At 37.1% G+C, this 11649-nt stretch overlaps 1 pseudogene; it reads right to left on the bottom strand.

Annotated features, from left to right (window-relative positions):
* The window catches only part of LOC107731133 (nephrocystin-4-like), a 161425-nt pseudogene that overhangs the window by 35883 nt on the left and 113893 nt on the right, over positions 1-11649 (bottom strand).

The raw sequence follows: 11649 nt of genomic DNA, 5'->3' as shown, positions 1-11649 counted from the left end.
ACGCCAGACCACTGATTCGTCAAACCTGCTTTCCTGCAGTCCGCGTTCTTCTGACTATTTTGTAGTGAGTAACGAATATGCTTCGGGGAAATGTATCGGAGACATTGTATACATTTTAATTAGGAAATGTAGTGGAGTAAAAGTAAAAGTTGGCTGAAATATAAAAAAGTACAGATACTCCCAAAAAATAGTATATTATTAATAATATTATTACTTCGTTACATTACACCACTGCATACATACATACATACATTCTTTTTTGGGCAACTACTCACATTTCATTGTATTATATGTGTTAAATGGATCTCAAAGTTGAAAGAGACCCATCCTCTCCCCGTTTGAGAAATACAATGACTCGACAGAGACAGTGAGAGAGATACAAGAGAAAGAGAGGGAGAGTGTGCTTTAAATCTATCAATGCCTGATCTGAGAACAGAGAGGTGCCCGAGTCTGTCACAAGCACACTTGACAAGCGCCGTTTCTTATGTAGACAAGTTAGCATCAATACTTGAGTGATATATGGACATTGGCTGATTGGAGGCAGAGATAAGTTAGCCAGAGATGCTTGGCCCTGAACCAACACTTGAAGAGCTGCATTACTACTGAAATAAAGGACCTGACATCTCCTGTTTAATAGCTAGTGTTTCAGCACTGCTTGTAAAGGCTGTAGACTAGAACATACTGCTCTATAACAGACCCGCCTGTCAATCTTTTTAAGCAGATTAAGGCATTTTGTAATTAACTATTAAAAATACTAATATATTATATTACTTCTTAATATTATTATACAATTTCAATGCAATTTTTGGCGTTTTCCCCATTGCTTTAAATAGTGTTTTCCTGGAATACACAAATAACCAACTGAAATAAATGATTTAATTTAGTAGAGTACTTAAATAAACAACATTATTCCAGATGGATGATGTTAGAAAAAAATTAAATAACATTCACATTAATTTCCAATATGTCTGCGTTTGTCCAGACATGTCTACAATTTAAATAGATTGCGTTCAAGGAAGTAAACTGTGACGATATGTTCAACAAGCAGAAAACCTTTTTAGTGAACCATTTTTTGAGTGAAAAGACGCAGACAATTTTTTTTTTTAAATGCCCACAGATAAAAGCAGAGTATCACTGTGGATATATACATATAAAAGTCATACAGAAAAGAACACAATAGAACAGAAACATAAGATTGCAACCATAAAATGCAACCAGTGTTGCTATGTCCTGACATTCAGAATTACCTGGTAAAAGCAAGGAACTGAAGGATGAGAGTGTTGGCCTGCAGAGGATCTGCTTCTTCTCTCTGGGAGTTAAAGTTCACAGGCTCAGAAGGATCCAGAACCTCAGCAACCTGGTTCTGATTGTCCAGGATCTGAGGAAAACCAGAGGAGAAAAGCTGGGCCAAAAATCTCCGGGAGGTCGATCTGGAGGAGCTAAGATAGACAAATCACATTTACACAGTGAAAAAAAAAAAATACAATTTTGTGACATATCTAATGATATGTTAGCATTACATAATGCAGTAATGTAGCTTTTTCCAATTACCTAGGCATTTTCTTACTGAACATCTGCCATACTGAGCCTTATTCAGTTCTGCGTGCTTCACAGATCTTTAGTTGCAATACTATACCAGAAGCGCATGATCTGCCAAGTGCTGTCGAGACAACACAGGACACAGATCAGTAAACAGATATGGCAGCCAACTGTGCACTATCAGGTACATTCCATGTGTCGTCATAGTATTTCACATGTAAAAACCCTGTTTAGCCACAGCATGATCTGTGTCAAATGTTAGAGCTCTAATGAAATCCTCGAATGATCTGGCAATATGTCCTGCTGTGATCTAAAATGGCATCTCACACATGAGATATCATTCATGGTTTTATGAGGCTTACATCAAGCACCACTTTCTTAAGGACATCAGAAATGACTTCTTTCCTGGAAGAATTGCATTGTTGCAGATAAAACGATATTGTCACACTTGAAATATGTTCTGTTAGACATAGAAAGAATATCAGACCAAGAGAAAGCAAAACAGAGCAAATGTAACAGCTGTTGTGCAGAATTGTACTGCATAAGATATAAAATGGTGGATATTTTCATATATATGTGTAGTTTATTTAATCGTGCAGACCTACAATCTTCCTGCTGTCAGTACAGATCTGAGAACATAATACAGCCACTGATTTTCATTGCTAGGCCTGAACTCAGGTGGAAATCAGTGGTATGTCAATATGGGAAATGTGAATATGGAAAGTCGACATGATGTCAAACTTGACTGTTTGAACTACATAAACTTTCACATATGTAAAACATTTCATCCTCCCTGTACAATCCCTATGATCAATATGGCTCCTCAGTAAAATATTTGAACTTGTACTGAAGCTGTACGAAGCCCTTTTCCAGCAATAAGAAGAGCAAAAATATATGTGAGCATAACGACAGCAGGACTTTAATGTGTTCTTCCAGTGACTCACAACTAATTAGGAGACACAGTAATTAGGCCTACACTTTTAATTGCCACAGACAAAGAGGAATATAATATTACCTATGGATCATGGTAAGTTTCTGCTGAATTACACATTAATAAGCCTTGCTTATTATTTTCACACTCGCCTGCCCAATCAATTTTTTACGAAGATCCACACAGAAAAAAAAGATTAAGACTGAAAGAGAGAAACATAAACAAAGCTAAAGGCAGGTAGAGACTGAACCCCGGGGCTGAGGAGAATCGGAATAGCGGCGACTGATTGGACTTCTGGAGGTAAGGAAACAACAGTTAGTAAAGCTTGTAAGGAGTCTGGCAATGTTCAGGTAGTGAACAGTAGACCGGACACTGGAATGTTGAGTGGAGTGAGAAGATATAGCGGGCTTAATTGGTGATGCAGGTGCAGGTGATCAGAATTCAGGTGATTGGGATCTGGTGTGTGTCGGAGGAGGTGACTGCGCTGACGTGAGTGATTGCGATGATTTCCTGACATTCCCCCCCCCCTCCAGGGGCGGCTCCTGACGCCCCCATGCGGCGATGAGGGCGACCGCGACTTCGTGGTGCGGGACAGTTTGGATGGTTGCGGTGGAATTCTTCCAGCAGGGATGGATCCAGTATGTCGTCGCAGGCCACCCAGGACCTCCGTTCCGTTGTGAACTTCTGCGGCTGCATCTCTATAAACAGATCCACTTGTAGAAGGAAGCCGCCACACACAGCCGCGTCACCAGCATATGAAGCAGGCAGGGCCATGGGACTTACAGAGGCAGATGATGGGGTGGTGACTGGCGTGAGGGAGGTCCTGAGGGCGCTGACTAGTTCCTCGAGGACCTCTGCGGTGGATGGAAAACGGGGATCCATGGAGGTGTTGGTTCTGGTCCGGTCTTCTGTCACAAACAGGCAAGAGACAAGAGGAGTTCAGGTAAACAGAGGGGTTTATTGTCAATGCTGTGATGGTTAGGATCGAAGGCAGGTGAGTAAGAGAGATATGAGAGAGTTCTGTGTATCTTAGCTTCTTGGTAATCTGGGTATGATAGTAGTAGGAATCCTGGAGATGAACCGGGGCTGAGGAGAATCGGAATAGCGGAGACTGACTGGACTTCTGGAGGTAAGGAAACAACAGTTAGTAAAGCTTGTAAGGAGTCTGGCAATGTTCAGGTAGTGAACGGTAGACCGGACACTGGAATGTTGAGTGGAGTGAGAAGATATAGCGGGCTTAAATGGTGATGCAGGTGCAGGTGATCAGAATTCGGGTGATTGGGATCTGGTGTGTGTCGGAGGAGGTGACTGTGCTGACGTGAGTGATTGCGATGATTTCCTGACAATGATATGCTGATTAATACAAATCACAGTTAATTAGCACTATCAATATTTCCTAAGAAAAGCCCCCAAATGAAGATAATTATTGTGGCAGACAAAGTTACTGAATAAACATGATAACAGGGGACTTTACTTAATTTTTTTCAATTTTAATTTATTTACTTTTTTCAATTTAATTAATATTTAATTTATAAATTGTATTATTTATTTATGCAATGACAATTGGTTTCTCATAATGACAACTGACCAGGGGGAATTGGACTCATTTAAAACCCTCAGAACAAGAGTCAAGAGATGTATTATATAAATGTTTTATCATAATGTCTCAGGAAATCAAAAGCACTTCTGTCCTTGTCTGTGATAGTCTGAGCTCTTCATAAAATACAGGCATAAAAAGTCTGACCAAATTAAGGTCCCTCACATAGAAAAAATATAATTTGAATTCACCTCCAGTCTAAATGTAAGAACTTAATTCATTCCAGCTGGTTTATTATTCAGACTTCAATTTTAATTTCATAGGTCTCAATCAGATATGACAACTGACTCAAATTAGAGTTCTCATTTTAAATAAAGTTTCATGCTACATAAGTTGGTTCCTTGTACTGTGTGAGTCTGCAGTTCCAGATGTAAATAATGTTGACCTGTCAATTGTCTTTGGCCAGAATCAGATGATGCACTGACACCGAACAGCTCCTGAATGACAACTCTGCACTCCGACAGACTCTAAATGGCCATCTCAACTCACGGCTTCAGCAAAAATGTTGCCACTTTTAAAGGACAGTACAAGTCCACATATAAAAACAGACATGGCCCTGAAATACTTCAGCTAAAATAAACATGACATAAACAAACGTGCTGGTGTCTTGAAAATGGAGCAATGGCAACAGAGAGGGATATTGAGAGAGAAACTGGCATTAGAGAAAACAGCAAATTCGTGCATGATGGGGATACAGAGTGATGTTCTAAAGACAATGCTCTATCTCTCTATCTATCCATCCATCCATCCATCTATCCATCATCCATCAGCTTGTCTGTATACATAAAGTCTATAATAGGCATGCAAATTTTCAATCATTCCCATGATCGATTGTCATTTAAATTAACACTCAATTAATTGATTAATTGTTAACCTCAATACTGCAAAATACATCTATTGCAGTGGGATAGTTACCGGCATGACAGGTAATGCAAATGCAACTCAAAACGCCAGCTTTCTCACCCCAATAAAAGGGTTTTTAGTTTAAATAAAAGGCTATGAATAGATGATAATGATCATTTGATAAAATGAAGAGAGCGCACCGTAGTTTGGGATAATTTTACTTTGTTGGCTGTTTTATATCCTGTAACAAAGACCTCTGAATGCGCCTTTTTAAATGGTTTCATGGTGCTCGTTATTGTATTTTAAAAAACAATCGCAATGTTTGCAACTGACATTATCGGCATTTAAAATAAAATGATCCCAAACGTAACTGCGGCGTGTGGGGCAAAACACACTGCTGCTCATATCATGAAACATTTTATGTGAGTATTACGACACAAGTAAGGTACAAAGCTTTGTTTATAAGAGAAATAATTTGTTAGCAGGCAAATGTTACATTGTGACCATGCTTTTGGATTCATGCCGTTCGAGCCTATAAATTAAAATCATTTACGCCATTCGCCATAAAACTGTCCTGCTCATGTCCCACAGCCCTATCTATCTATCTATCTATCTATCTATCTATCTGCCTGTCTGTCTATTCATGTAGTGATCCATCCATCCATCACCTACCATCTATCAGTCTAAATATATTTATCTTAAAATTTTGGTTGATGATGTCAGAACTATGAGCATATTATAATACAGTGGGTACGGAAAGTATTCAGAAAATGAAGGTGTAGAACCATCTGAAGGATGATCAGAAGAAATGGACGTGCTGACATACCTTAATGACATACCTTAAGGTATGAGTTAAATATATGAGTGTCACAGCAAAGGGTCTGAATACTTAGGACCATGTGATATTTCAGTTTTTCTTTTTTAATAAATCTGCAAAAATGTCAACAATTCTGTGTTTTTCTGTCAATATGGGGTGCTGTGTGTACATTAATGAGGAAAAAAAATGAACTTAAATGATTTTAGCAAATGGCTGCAATATAACAAAGAGTGAAAAATTTAAGGGGGTCTGAATACTTTCCGTACCCACTGTATCTGTGTTTACATCTCAACATCTATTCAATGTTCAGCAACTTGGCCCCTAGTTGAACAACATTAACCTCTGCTAACACTTAGTGTACCTGCATTTACATTTCTAAGAATTAAAACAGTACAGAAACAAATGCAGTCAAGAAAATTACAAAAAGGAAAATAAGCATAAACCTAAGGCTGGTCTGGTGCCAGGAACATAAGTGGACTTCTGAGAAAAAAAGAAACATCACTACAAAAGTGAAGAATATGGCCACTGTATAACTGAATTATTTGTTAGTGTGTCTGTATGGTTCTCACCCAGCAGAGTGTGTTCCGAGGGTGATGACAGGGGCGTGCACCGGAGTGAAGGTCAGCTCCTGCATCTCATCCTCTTCCTCACTTCTGTTTCCCTCTCTCTCCTGCACACTCATCTCTTAGATGAGCTACGCTGCCGGCAACTGGACGCTCCTGATTCAATTTAAATCAACACACATAGGCAGAAAGAGAGAAAAACAGACAAATTCAAGAATCATTTTGGACTGAAGTTCAGCAGCAGATCCTGCAATACAAAAAACCCAGAGGCTTTGATGAAGTTTTGGCTCATAAATCTTCAGTATATGATTATCTCTCTCTGTGAGGACTCTGAAAAATACTGAGAATATTTCATCAGCAAATCTAAAAAGAACCTCAAAAAATATCCATGTTTGAGGGTAATAACAGATGTTTAGGAAGCAGATGAGAACGTTAAGACAACAAAAAGGTCAACAGATCAGAGACGAAATCAGTCAGGAAAGTTCATTATTGGAATCTTTCACAAAAAAAATAACATGCCAACAGAAACCTAACAACCAAACACTCTACAAGAACTTCAAGTTCTTTATGAAACGCCTGAAGACACGACTCTTCCACAAGGACTTGATCAAAAACCAACTGCAGCATATTCTATACTCCTTACCTAGCTTCAGACAGCACACCCACAGGCCACAAACAGTCTGTTCATTGACCGTATGATTTATATTGCTAAAAATATTGGCAAGTATTTTCTCAATCAGGCAAACTTTAATCTGACTGACTGGCTGGCTTTACACAGTTTCTGGGAATCAAGGTGCACTTTTGTTTTTTGCCTGGAAACAAAACTTGTTTCTTTTCAAGCTTAGTGACATCAAATGAAATATAAGATAGTTTAGTTTGAGACTACTAACTTACCACAAATAGAAATGCATATTTTGTTGCATTATTATGTCTGTGAAATAATGACTCATTTTTTCTTTATAGTTTTTCTTGACAGCTGAATAGCTTAACGTAAAACAATATTGTTGTGCTATTATTTGGAATTATTTGCATTTTTCCTCAGTGGTCTAATAATGTGGTATATTAGATAAATCATATTAGATAAACCTACTCCTAAACGACAGACAAACAAAACAAAATACTTCATGCCAAGTATGGCTAAGTAAGGCTACTCCTTACAAATACCTTTACTAAAAGGATTTAATGAACGAGAATGAATGAATGAAATTAACAAGTTTCACTAACATACACTACTGTTCAAAAACTTGTGGTCAGAATTTATTTTCCCCCCCTTTTATTTAAGCAAGGGTGCATTAAATTGATCAAAATACATGTATATGTTTAAGAAATATTTGTAATATATATTTATATTTATATGTAATATAAATCATATGATCATAAATTATAATTATAATCAGCTAAGTAAGGCTACTCCTTACAAATACCTTTACTAAAAGGATTTAATGAACGAGAATGAATGAATGAAATTAACAAGTTTCACTAACATACACTACTGTTCAAAAACTTGTGGTCAGAATTTATTTTTCCCCCCTTTTATTTAAGCAAGGGTGCATTAAATTGATCAAAATACATGTATATGTTTAAGAAATATTTGTAATATAGATTTATATTTATATGTAATATAAATCATATGATCATAAATTATAATTATAATCATAAATCCTAAATAATAAATATGAATACACACACACGTATGTATGTGTTTTTATATATACATATACAGTAAACACAAACTTTTATTTTGGATGCGATTAATCGATTTGACAGCCCTACTCACAATATTACTGTTTATACTGTATTTTGGATCAAATAAATGCAGCATTGGTGAGCATAACAGACTTACAGTACTGTACTATACATTATATTTATCTATTAGCTTGTACGTTTCTGGCAAACCTTAGCTCTTTGTATCACATTTATAATGTTACTGCCCACTTTTGATGAATTGCTTGTGTGGTAGCAATCCTCATTATATATATGTACATGTGGCATGCTGGTATATGCATTCAAAATCACATTCAATCATGCACACTATACACACATACACATGCTATGCAGTATACTTAAAAATGCCACCGTAACACTTCAGCCAAATTGCAAGTGAATTCTAACATTCTGCATTTGTGTTTTAAAAATGGTACAGCTCAGGATGTTCACAAAGCTTTGTCCACACAGACTGATATTTTTAAGTCAGCTCAAACCAAATCCAAAAAGAATTTGAAATTCTAACTTGAAGATAGGAACGGGAGATTCATAGACAGAAAAAAATGCACAGGGAATAATTTAACACCATCCCAGAATCACCCAGAAATGATATGCAGGAAGTTGAGCATAGCAGAAATATCCTCCCTAATCTCAGCAGAAGAGCCCATGTGTGGCACAAACAGCCTTAAACAACTGTGGAGGCGGTAACAAAGCACTTTGTATGTTTATTTACAGACTATCATATAGTCAAATGCACCGCATGACTAAAGGCAACGGCATAAACATACACGCTCCCACACACGATTAACATAATATCTGTGGATAGCTTTGTGAAAATGCGTGACGTTCCCACTCTATACAGGCTGTATCTACACTGTATTTCCATTAAAATAACAAAAGCACATTACCATTACAAACCGTTCCCAGCCCAGTTTTCTCAGCATGGCTAGCTGATGTTGCTGTGGAACAACTGTAATAATGCACTGATGGTTTTATAGTATAATACACAATATTTTTTACACAACAAGGTACATTACACTAATTAAAGGTAAATTTGTTTCTTCAAATTCAGTATTGCATCAATTGTTCATCAACGAATTCACTGCAGTGAATGGGTGCCGTCAGAATAATAGTTCAAACAGCTTATAAAAACATCAAAATAATCCACAAGTAATCCATACGACTCCAGTAAAAGCTTTGTTTGTAATAAACAAATCCATCATGAAGACATTTTTAACAAACTATTGCTTTCAGCTAAGAGTCCTGTATCCATAATATTGCTTTCTCCAGAGAAAAAAGGCATCTTGTCTGAATCAGAAGAGAAATATGCACAGATCATGCACCGATTACTAGAGAAAACAGTTCAATACAGCTCTAAACAAATATGTCAATGGGTTTTAATGTGAGAGGGCAACAGAGGATGGACTTTTTCAATAGAGAAAGTGCTATTATGGATTCTGGCCAGAAGAGACAGTTTAAAGTTAAAATGCCTTAATTATACATTTGTTTATTACAAAACACACAGCTTTTCACTTCACTAGATGTTAACTGATGGACTGGAGTCACATGGATTACTTGTGGATCATTGTGATGTTTTATCCGCAGTTTGGACTCTTATTCTGACGGCACCCATTCACATGTGATGTAATGCTACATTTCTCCAAATCTGTTCTGATGAAGAAACAAATTCATCTACATCTTGGATGGCCTAAGGGTGAATACATTTTCAGCAAATTTTCATTTAACTTAAATTATATAATATTATCTGAATACATTTTCTTTGTAGCTACTCTGGGAACTTTTATCTTTCTATATAATGTGATCCTCCTCCATAATGCACTCGCTCCATTGTTTACCTACAAAAGCAGTATCATGTCGATGCCAACTCTTGTGTATCATCAGGAAAACGTAAAGCCTGACAGTGGAAAAGTCTTGCGGTACATAAAATGTTGATGATCATGTGAATCATGAATCATTTAAATGTACTTCAGAGCTCAAGTGACCACTGATGGATATATTATGAGTGTGGAGCTGCAGTCACCTTAAATCTCATTTGCATGATTTTCCAATTTAGTGGCATACACTCGCTGAACCAGATCAAGTTTTAAAGTTCTGGTCTATCTCTCCAGTAAGCATGAAACATTATAATGGTGCAGCTAATTTTGTCAAAACGATGGGACAGTTAATGGTGCTCTAAGAAGTTCTGCAGTTTGATACAAAGTTTTTAGCCTGCAAAATGGTATTAAACAATTGTAGTTCTAACATGTTAAAAACTAATTTTAGTATGAAATTCCTTAATGCTGCTCTCAACAGGTTTGGTTTGGGTTTTGTGGTGTACAGGTGTGTACAATGCATGTGCTGTGTTTTTTTTCTATGCCATATGTTTTGATTGTAGGCGTTTTATTCCTTTGCATGATTGTATCTCTGTGCTTTGTTTTAAAAGAGCATATATACATTTGTGTGTTCGTGTTGAGTGTGTGTGTGTGCGTATGTGGGTAGAAAACTTACGACATGTGACAGCTGGTGGGCCGATGCCATCGGGGAGGGAGAAAGCAGAGAGGGGAGCTGTTGTTGCCATGGAGACCCCACCGTGTGGCTCATGGTCGGGTAGTGTGAAGTCGCAACCAGCTGAGAGAGAGAAAAAAATAATAATTAATACATATTTATCGTACAAAACAACAGGCCGAAGCATCTGACGGTGTGGCAATCCCCCGCAGCTGGCACATAAAGCCAACATCCAGCCAACACAACAGCAGGATGAAATTAGAAACCTGTTTAGGTATAAATGTGACAGATCCAGCTTTGGGTGCTGCTACGCACATGTTTTCATACAAGACCTAATTTCTCTTTCTTCACTTTGAGCCTTTCACCATTCCTGTTTGCCTCACGCTCCTAATTTGAGTCTCTATTGTTGTCAAAAGTAACATTATACATCAACACCAATACACTTTCTGCACTTCTGACGCAATCATCGATTTCTGCCTCTTTGAGAGTCTGATATTACTCATCTCAGCTGCTGAGTTTCTAATATGCAGTTTTTAGTCTCGGGTTTTGTCTTTGGACAAAAATATCCTTTAAATTTCCAGTATTTTGACATGACATGTTCATTAATTTTAGTCAGTTTTACTCTTAATTTTAGTAGAAGAAAGACAAATATATGTGCAAACTGTCTTTGTTGTGAAAACGTAAATTCTTCTTCAAAAAATTTAATATTTTTTTAACTAATTATCGTCACAAATGCATTTTCTTGCATTTCTTTGATAGTTAAATGCTGACTCGTAAAACAGTCACTTGTCGCCATCTAATGGCAGAACAATGACACAAAAATCACCATCACGAACACACGCTGAGCTGAAGCCTCCGTTACTAATTCGAAAACATCACTTTAGAACTAGTAACGAAGGAACGTTGAGTTGCTTCATTAAAAACTTATTGTATTACTTAATTAAAAGCTCACTGTATTATGTAGAATTTTGTGAGAGAGAGATGGACTGATCGAGTGTGATTACCTGCACCTGATACAGCATTCATTCTTAAGATCAATCTCATCTTCACAATAAAACATTAGTTTCTGATAAGCTACCACTAAATATTGTAGAAACTTAATTTGCTGTAAAGTTGCTTTGCAATGATTTGTATCGTGAAAAGCGCTATA

Source organism: Sinocyclocheilus rhinocerous, unplaced genomic scaffold, assembly GCF_001515625.1.
Source record: "Sinocyclocheilus rhinocerous isolate Xijiao unplaced genomic scaffold, SAMN03320098_v1.1 scaffold1600, whole genome shotgun sequence".
Lineage (NCBI taxonomy): Eukaryota > Metazoa > Chordata > Actinopteri > Cypriniformes > Cyprinidae > Sinocyclocheilus > Sinocyclocheilus rhinocerous.
The sequence above is the reverse complement of the archived record's forward strand: the minus strand, read 5'-3'. Positions and strand labels throughout refer to the sequence as shown.